Below are 9,600 nucleotides of genomic sequence, written 5' to 3'. Positions count from 1 at the left end.
CCACCACCACTAAAGATAGCGAGGAGGCCGAGATAGAAACACGTACCCTGAGTTCAACCTCACACAAGGACTACGGACACCACAGCTGCTGGTGTTTTTTATTCTTGCTGGTGCATAACCAAAATGTAATTAGACGTGGATGTCAATGGGTGCACGTACAGGAAACTTCATTCAAAACAATGTTGGGTTTAAAGCTCTACAACAGTGCCAATCTCAGAAAGATATACGGAGCTGTGACCCAGTCCTAAAGTAATGAACTAATGTTCAAGTTAATGAGGTGACAAAAAAGTCTTTGTTGATGCATAATTTTAATACCATTTCTATAATGAATCTCATGTTGTTGGACCGAGAGTGGACAATGAATTTTGCAAGGGCGCCACATAAAAATGTGAAACACTTGCTGAGGCCCAAGCCAGCATACTAACGTTAACTTTCTCAATATTTTTCAAGAACTTTTTTGATATACTTATACAAAACATATTTTCTCTTGTTTCAATAAATGGCAAATACATGCAGTAAATTGTGCTGTATTATACATACGGTCAAATTTTTCCGACTCGGAAATTCGAATGTTGCTTCCATTAGGACCACTGTCATTTTTGCTTGTCTCTTTTTGGGAAAAATGTTGCCGGAGGGATCAGAAAAATCATTAAATATTTTGAAAATGTTGCAAAAATGGCAACTCTTTGTAGCGCTTGCCTGTTGTGCTAGCATCCACACTTTGAAAATACTTTGTGAAAGCACTACGTATTTTACGTTTTCATGGTCACTGTGATGGCCGGTCAGAGATTGTAGACGTTCCAAAACGTGTTCCAAAACACAAAGCAAGCGCCATAAACTCATGCTTAAATGGGTTTGATAGAGAAGAACATGCAATTTCCTTCTCTTTTCTGACGTCACTGTAGCGTGAGTGTGCTTTAGTCGTTCAAATAATGACTTGTGTGTTGTGTTGGCTATATTGTGATAATCTCTTGTGTCCACTCCACGAATGGACATATAGTAGAGCGCAGATTATTTGTTCAATGAACAACAATGTCTTATGAAGGTCACTGACATTCTCCTCCATGCGCTCATCCAAGCAGCTGTTGGCATGACGATCAGTACCGAGAATCAAAAGCTGCTTGAACTTCAACGTCAGAGAACGGAGAATCCAACCAGACGTCAACAACCAAGTGCAGTTTATTTCTTACCAGTGACTCCACGCGGTAGCAATCCCTTTGCTCAAGAGGGGGAGGAGGGAGGAGGGAGGAGGCGTTTGTCATACGTTACTATGTGTTACGCAGTCTGTCCACTAGAGGACGCCAGAGATCTATTTATTGGATCCCAAATGTGACGAATCTACGTCTCACAGCGTGTAGGTTTTGAAGCATGTGTACACAGTAATGCAAAGATACATCAAGTGGTTTTGACAGGTGACCTTTGGCCCCTTCCTGTCTCCATGAAACATGCAAGCATGCGGGGAAATAAGAGACTCTGAGAGATGGGGGTGTTTTTAAAAACGGTAGCATGGTGAACCCGAGGTTATCCGAACTGTCCTCACTGTTCGGAGGCTGGGCATTGCAATCCAGGTTCTGTATTCGGGCTACTTCACACTTTACAAAAGCATTCATGCTAACTTAAATAAATATTCTAAAATGGCTTTAGGTGGAACGTGAGTTTGATTCGTTGTTTGTCTTGGACTGCCCTGGTGGTCAGTCCTAATCCTAAGAGGTATTGAAAATTGCTGAATGGATGAATAAATTTATCAGCAACACTTCTATGTGTGTAAGGAAATTACATTATATAATTAAAACAAACAGTTTATTATTGTGCACAGGTGTAAAATAAAACTAATAATCAATTTGTTTTAGGAAGGAAAATTTCTTGTGAACTGCCCGACAACATCTCATGCCCCAAAATCACTTTCCATTCCAAGGTAGAACTCCTACTGGTTCTCTGAGTTGCATGGCTTAGGTGGTAGTGTGGTCGTCTCACGAGTTTCCAGAGGTTGTAGGTTCAATTCCTAGCCCTTGTGGCTATGTCTAAGTGTCCTTGTGCAAGATTCTGAAACCACAGTTGCTTCATGTGAATGATGAGTCAGTTTTGGAGCGCTTGGAGTTCCTTGTAGGTGGAAAAGTGCTATACAAGTGAAAACCCATTCACCATTTCCACAATTCTATTCATGATGAGCCCATTCGTAGAGAGAATTTCTAGATTCAACCGAGGCATTGAGTGAGTCCGGTTTTTGAAGGGTTGCAGCGTCAGCGGTGATGCGGTCTCACCTTCGGTTACCATCCAGAAGGTGCTCTGAGTAGCACCACTGACCAGGTGACTCAAGCCCCTGGTTAGCGCGCCTCCTGGTGGACGCTTCGCCGGTGTGTTGTTCTGGCCTTGTCCTCCTCTGGGACAACTCGGGCCTTTCCAAGCACACGATTGAATGTTTTGGGATCCCGCTGGAAGTGTAGGGTGCAGGGCTTGAAATTGGATTTATAATTTGATATATGAATGGAGTCTGTTTGATTTGTCAGGCAGGTTCCATTCATGTTTTTTTTGCAACATTTTGACTCCAAGTTAGCCGACCTCCATGCAGCCAACTGCGAGTAACTTAGCGGCCCTGACATTTGCGCTCAGGTCAGTCACGTAATGTATAAAGGGCTTTGGCGGCAGATGTGCATGTCAATTACACACAAACACATGGAGGGCAGATGTGACGAGAGGAGTAGAGCCGTCACATTGCCTGGTCGCCGCTGGCAACCATCTGCTCTGAATGCTGACCCTTCAGCGGATGTTTTGCTCCTGCCTCCTCCCTCTCTGCTACTGCAAATGTGGAGCTCGTTTCCATCGTCTACTGAATGTGGAGGGACTCGTGTCTTTCAAAGTGTGTGTGTGTGTGTGGGGGGGTGTGGGTGTGTGTGTGTTGCCCTGGGACAACTCATGCACATGACAATCACTGGCCTTCAAGCACTCACTAACACAGCTGCTCATTGTGAAGGCCCTGCTGTGACTTGGCCTCCAGTAACCAACAACTCCAATTAGTGGCATGTTAATTACAGTGTGTGTGTGTGCACGTGTGTGTGCGTGTGCGTGCGTGTGTGTGTGCGTGAAGGTGTTTAACAGACAGAGACAGGGAATCGTATGAATGGAAGCAAGGTGTTCATGTTCGATGACCATCCTTTTTTTTTTCAGCAAGCGTCTGTTGCCAAAAGCCTCCCTGTCCACCCTCCACCACCATCAAAACTTGAGGCTGCTGTTACCACGGTAACCGATTTGCAGGCTCGCCAAGGTGTCCTTCGCGTGAACCCTCATGCAGTTTGAGAAGTGACTCCTCCTTGACGTCCCACTTTACAACTTTGGTGCTTTGTGACAAGCGGAGAGATGTTGTAGAGCGCGGTCTTCCCAACCCCCCCCAAAAAAACTACCATCCCAAAATATTACCAAAAGTTGACACGTGTTAAAGTTGCAGTCTGCGATGATCAAGCAAGATTTGAATGTGACCTCGTTTCACGATCCCCCCACCTAACGTTTGCATGCGACATGCAGCAGTATGTACAAAGTGAACAGGTAGATGTTAGCCAAGCATGCTAGTTTGCTAGCATCGCTTACTCGTGTTGGAAATTTGCCAAACACGTGTTACTGGCTCGATGTTGTCATTCTTGGAATGTATAAACAATTAAAAGTAGAACAGAGGTGGTCAATCACCATTACTTATAGTTATCATTTATTAGTCCCGATGGTTGCCCGAACGCTTCTTTTTAACTTTTGTAGCAAACTGGACTTCATTCATCTGCATCTCTGAGCAAATGATTGACACATAATTCTGTCAAGCCTTCTTCTCTGACTGTCCAGTTCTGTCACGCGTAGACAAGTCGAGAAATGTGAAATTAAAATTCAATTAGACGCATAAGATGGTGCCAGTGAGGGCTGTATTTTTTTTTTAAAGATCATTTTAGCAGAGCTGGGCACTTGACCCTTTTTTGCCGGTCAGTCCCCCGCCCTCTGGCCGCAATCTCAGAGTGGTTCCGGCCTCAACCTTCTGGCCTTATTCATAAAACTTGTCGGCCCTCGGCTCCATTACAAAAAAAGCGTCCATGCATGACACCGCCGCAGGAGAGATGCTAACGGCAGACGTTTATTTAAATATCATTAGCTGGATTCAAATCGGCTTACCTTATTCGGCTCCTTTGTCTCCTTCTTCTTTGTTCTTCTCCATGAATGTGTCCAATGCAAGTAAGTACGCACAGTTGGTGTTATAGGGATTGTGGTATTGCCCCCCGCCCCCTCTCTTGTAATGGTATGCCCCAGTAGCAGCAGCAGGTGACATGATGTCAGGTTTAACGAAATACAAGCACCCTCACGAGTAGGTTCATCACACCCACGAGAAACAATTTGTGGGCCGGACTAAAATCCACAGGCTTTGTTTATCAAACCATTTTTTTTTTTAAATTGTCACCTACCACCCCCCGCCCAAAAAATCTGTGTCCGGAAGGCCGGAATGTTCCGTCCCCGGGACGGACTGCCCAGCTCTGCATTTTAGTAATATTGAACGGTCTTGTCATCCAGACAGGTTTAACATTTCCTGTATGACAAAAAAGTGTTTGTTCTACTTTTAACTGTCAGACTTGGCAAAAGCAGGTCGAACTAATAAGAACCTGACACGGATCATGATGTTGACCTATGATGAGGTTTCGTGTTTCTCTCGTGAATTTAAAAAAAACAACCAAAAAACAGTTTGAATCATACTGGCTTCAATGCTGTTGCTCGTTTTGGTGCTCACTTTCATGTCAGTCTGATCCGATTGCTGTACCGTGCGCGTGCAACGTGGTGATGGGTGGCACACACACAGCTGAATGGCAAGGAGTCAGCGGAGGGAATGAGGAGTTATGTAATCCAGCGCACACGTGGGCCCGATTGAGTAAAACAGGCTTCAGTCAAATCCCTTGCCCTGACATCCTGACAACATTTACGATTACGATTCTTCAACATCTTCATTCACAAGTGTGTGTCACAAGCAGCCCGATGACTTTCATGTCACTCCAGCGTCGCTTGGCCGCACTTTGACTGATCTTCAACATCTTTTGCGCTCTTCTATCTTCACAGCGACTCCTGCAAATCCCGCCACAGCCCGACTGTAATCCACCACTGTGGTCGTGAGATTAAAAGGAATAAAATTATTTATAGCAGAATATGACAATTTCAATGAGAAGATGGAGGGAGATTGTCATGGTGCTGACCGTCCATGCCCAGTTTTGATAATCTCGCCAACATACGAGCGCCCTTAATCTCATGCGCATGCCCGGACACATGTACACGCAAACCTGATGAACTTGGCTTTTGAAGTGTGCGGCATCATCACTCAGGGGTGGGTCATCCTTAATCCAGATCTGTGTCCCCTGGCTGGCATCTTTTCTCAACATGCACCTCTTTTGCCGTCAAGGGTGGACCTTGTTGCTAGGCAACACTGCCCTATGTCAGAATGCTCCGGGGTGTGCATGTGTGTGTGTATGTCACCCAAATCGGAACCCCAAATCATTCAGAGTAGCAATTTTCCTTGCTGAGGAGTTGGCAGCGGTGGTTAGTTGCGTTCACGTGTTGCGTCATGTGGATAATCTACAATGAAAAGCATCTAATCCTGATGTTAATCTTTAAATGCTGCATGGCCGCATCGGCAAATAATGCAACATGTACTACTCTGTATCGTTTCACCTTTAAACATCGCACCATCCCAAATGATGTTTTTCTCAATGCACACAGAATCCTTGACCAATCGGTGGAGCTCAGTGAGAAAGCAAATGCTGTAATCCATTTTAAGGGCCTTTGATATTTTATGCTTTTTTTTTTTTTTTTAAATATCGATATATCACATTTTATTATACAGGTCAACAGAAATATTTTATAAGGGATGGCTTAAAGTGTCAGGATATTGAATTTGTTTTGTCATGTTTGTCACGTGAAAGCTTGCTCAATATGGATTTCCCCATGCGTTGTGATTTACAGCTGTGACGTTTTAGAAAAAACTTCCACCTCTTGCAATCTTTGATTCATAAATATTACCAAATATATTACTATATGACAGTTATAGTATTACCGTATTTTCCGGACTATGAGACGATACTTTTTTCCTCGATTTTGAAGCATGCGGCTAATACAGGGGTGCAGCTTTTCTATGGATTTTTCTTTCACCTGTAGGGGGCGCCCTATAAATAATGAATAATAAAATAATAATTAACTCAATGAATCATGATTTTTCTTTTTTTTTCTCTTGGGTCTGTTTTAATTAGCAACGTTGTTGCCGTGTTAAAAGGCACTGTTTTAACAATCTGTTTATGTACCTTTATGTGCATTCACAGTAAAAAATCGTTCTGTACATGCAGTAAACAACTCATTTTTTTCAACATAGATAACTGCGGCTTATTGTCTGGTGCGGCTTGTATATCTTTTTTTTTTTTTTTTTTTAATAAAATTTTTTATTTATTTTATTTCTCCCAAAAAGGAGTTGCTGCGGCTAATATGTAGGTGTGCCTTATAGTCCATAAAATGTTTTATTATTATTGTTTTTATTATTATTTTTATCATATCTATGAGAACATGGCCATCTAGAGACCGACAGAGAGAAAATTCGCTTGCATCTCTGAAAACATTTAGTCAAACTTTTTTCGCCATTGATCAGATTGTAACTCAAGTAAAGGCAGGTTTGCATGACTTGACAGTGTTATACTGCCACCCAGCGGCTAATGTGGGCATAGCAGGAGGAGCACAACGAATTGAATTGCAGCACTAAATCATGATGCACAATGGTTTCGAATTACGAATTTTCCATTCATTCATTTCCATTTCATATCTACTCTTCTGAGTCCGTTGTGTCTTTATTGCCGCAGCAGTCATGTGGAAAAAACGAACGTGGTCAGGGTGAAGTGTTTACATATATAAAAGTGTGGTTTCAGTTTATCTTCAGCGCATGTAAGCGAGAAAGGAGGTGGTCTGGCGTCGGATTGAACGCACACTTCTGGCAATGGCCCCAGTGTTAAAAGAGGCGGAACCATGAGTGAGTTAAATGTCGCCGACGGCTGCTCTCTCTCTCTCTCTCTCTCTCTTGTCTGTCTATGTGTGTGTGTGTGTGTGTGGGTGTGTGTGTGTCTGTATCAGGAGGAGCAGCAGCCGATCAGACAGTCTCTCTTCTTTCATTTTATCTTTGGTTTCCCAAAATACACGATACATAGTGTTTGTGCGTGGTGTATTATGTGAGTGTGTGTGCTCGCGCATGTGTGCACTGGTAGTTTTCCATGAGGGAAGCTAGTGAGGGCCCAGGGGGAAAGTCTCATGTGCAGGGGAGGAGCTGGCAAAGGAATTCTCAACTTGTGTGTGTGTGTGTGTGTGTGCACATGGAAGTGTGTTACTATTAAAATGAAGGTGAAGCGAAAATATGGGAAGTGTGCTTAAGCAACAGAGCGGAAAACTCCAAAGCATGAAGGGGGCCAATATGGGCGTGTGCGTGTGCGTGCGTGTGTGTGTGTGTGTGGGGGGGGGTGCATATGTGTGTGTGGAGAGGAAATAACATGGTATTGGGCAATAGCCCACTCAAGTCACATGTTTCTTTTGCTGACATTGGGCAGCAATGGAAAAAATGACTGTAGAACTCACTGCAAAAGGGGAGGTGGGGAACTCAAAGCAGAATAGTGGTGATGATTCCCCCGTATTGAAATGAGTATTTTAAATTTGTGAAGTACAGCGGACGTGAGATTGTTTTAATGGAGTGTACTTTTTAATATAAAAACCGAGATGACATGAATTTATGAAAGAAAGATGAAAACATGGACCGAAATGAGATAAAGATGTAGGAAAGGGAGAAGGCTCCAGAAGACAAAGCGAGATGGTCGCATGTAATCGAATGAGGACACATGACAGAGAGGGAAAATCATGAGATTAAGACATGACAGGGAGACCAAACAACGACACGTGTTGTATGTTCAGTATAGTTCTGCCGTTTGTCACCAAGGTTGCCTCATATTCTGAAAATATTTGATATCTTTTCATATGACTTCTTTGAAGGAACTTTTCTACAATGTTGATTAGTATGTGTGCATTTTCTTTATCCCACAAAATAATTCAACCCAATGTCTAAATGCTGGCAACAAAAGTGAGTACACCCCAACGTGAAAATGGCAAAATCTGGTCCAACGTGACAATATTTTGAGCAGAGCTTCCCACACTGACTACTTTATCTTGCAGTAAAGCAGTGCTTCTTAATTATTTTTCCGTTAACCCCCCCGCCCTAGCAAGAAGAAAACAATTTGCGCCCCCCAACCACCACCACCCACTCTCCGCTTCAACTATAAATAACAGCATTTTCGTTTTAAAACAAACCTACAGTGTAGAGTTAATATTCGCTGCACAACATGGGCAAGGAGAGCGCCACTGCCAACTACTGGAGTGGATGTGCAATTACACTTTATTGTAGAACGGAGGAAAAAAAGCATGTTCACACCACCCCACTATTTGAGAAGCAAAGTAGTAAAGTGTCATTTATTCAGCGTTGTCCAATGAGACCGCAAAACAAAATATGATATTGTGAGGACTGTACTCACTTTTGTTTTGTTCAGATTGGAGTATAGAGATGTTTTAGTATTTGTGCTACAATAGTTTCCTCCTCAAAACAGGTCCCCCTCATTCCTTCTCCCCCCGGTTGCGGCCTTTGACCCAATTCTGGTGACTTGATCGCACTTCTGCTGTCCCTCAGGGACGCCGCTTTGGTTTGAAAGGCCGGACTTTTATTTTGAAAGCATCCTCAAATTGCAGGAGAAGCTGGCTTTGTATGGAAAGCAAAGAAGAGCGAAGACAGAAGCTCATTGTTAGCGTTAGCGGCTGGTGGCCCCGGCCCCATCGGCAATCTATTTTCAAGGCACTGCCCGTACGCGTGCACACAACCACCGACTTTGTGTCATGACATGTACAACTCCACACTGGCACTAAGACAAATATTGTTGTCTTATAATTGCTTCTGTCAGCCAAACCTGTTTGTCTTGGATAAGCTTGATTGTTAATATTGACACAAGAAATACAGGTAGAAGTGGTGGTTTTATTCCTTCTGATTCACGCAGATACACACTACATACTAGCTTCTCTTCATAGGTCTGTCTTGAAAATGGCCTCGCAAGTGTATCTGCAATTAAATCCACACGTTTCCCTCTTTCGGCCATTGTGGTTTAAAAAAGCAAGAATATATTTTAGATTCTCAAACGTTCGCCAGTTAAGACACGCCGGTGTGTTGATTCGGCGTAGCGCAGCCCCCTCACGAATGAATATCCAATCACAAAAAGCGTTCAGCACCTTCAGCGTAAGGCCAGCGAGAAGGCCTCGCTGTAACCAACTCGTGATCTGAAAGGGAATCAGATGTCTTTGGCCGCATTCACACCTAGTAGAGTCCTTATTTAACCGACATGCGTGTTGTTGGAATGTGGGAGGATTAAGTTGGAGTGCCCGGAGACGAATTTGAATTTGCTCACCACTATATGCCACCATGCAGCCCAAATTCCAAATTGTTCCCTAATTGCAGCAAAATAATCCCAGATCGGATTAGGGAGCTGCGCTGGTGTGTGGTCAGAATGACGGTTTCACATTCCTTTC

The sequence above is a fragment of the Idiotropiscis lumnitzeri genome, chromosome 3 (assembly GCF_059441095.1).
Source record: "Idiotropiscis lumnitzeri isolate Australia: NSW breed Sydney's pygmy pipehorse chromosome 3, RoL_Ilum_1.0, whole genome shotgun sequence".
NCBI classification, from domain to species: domain Eukaryota; kingdom Metazoa; phylum Chordata; class Actinopteri; order Syngnathiformes; family Syngnathidae; genus Idiotropiscis; species Idiotropiscis lumnitzeri.
Note: the sequence above shows the minus strand (reverse complement) of the source record.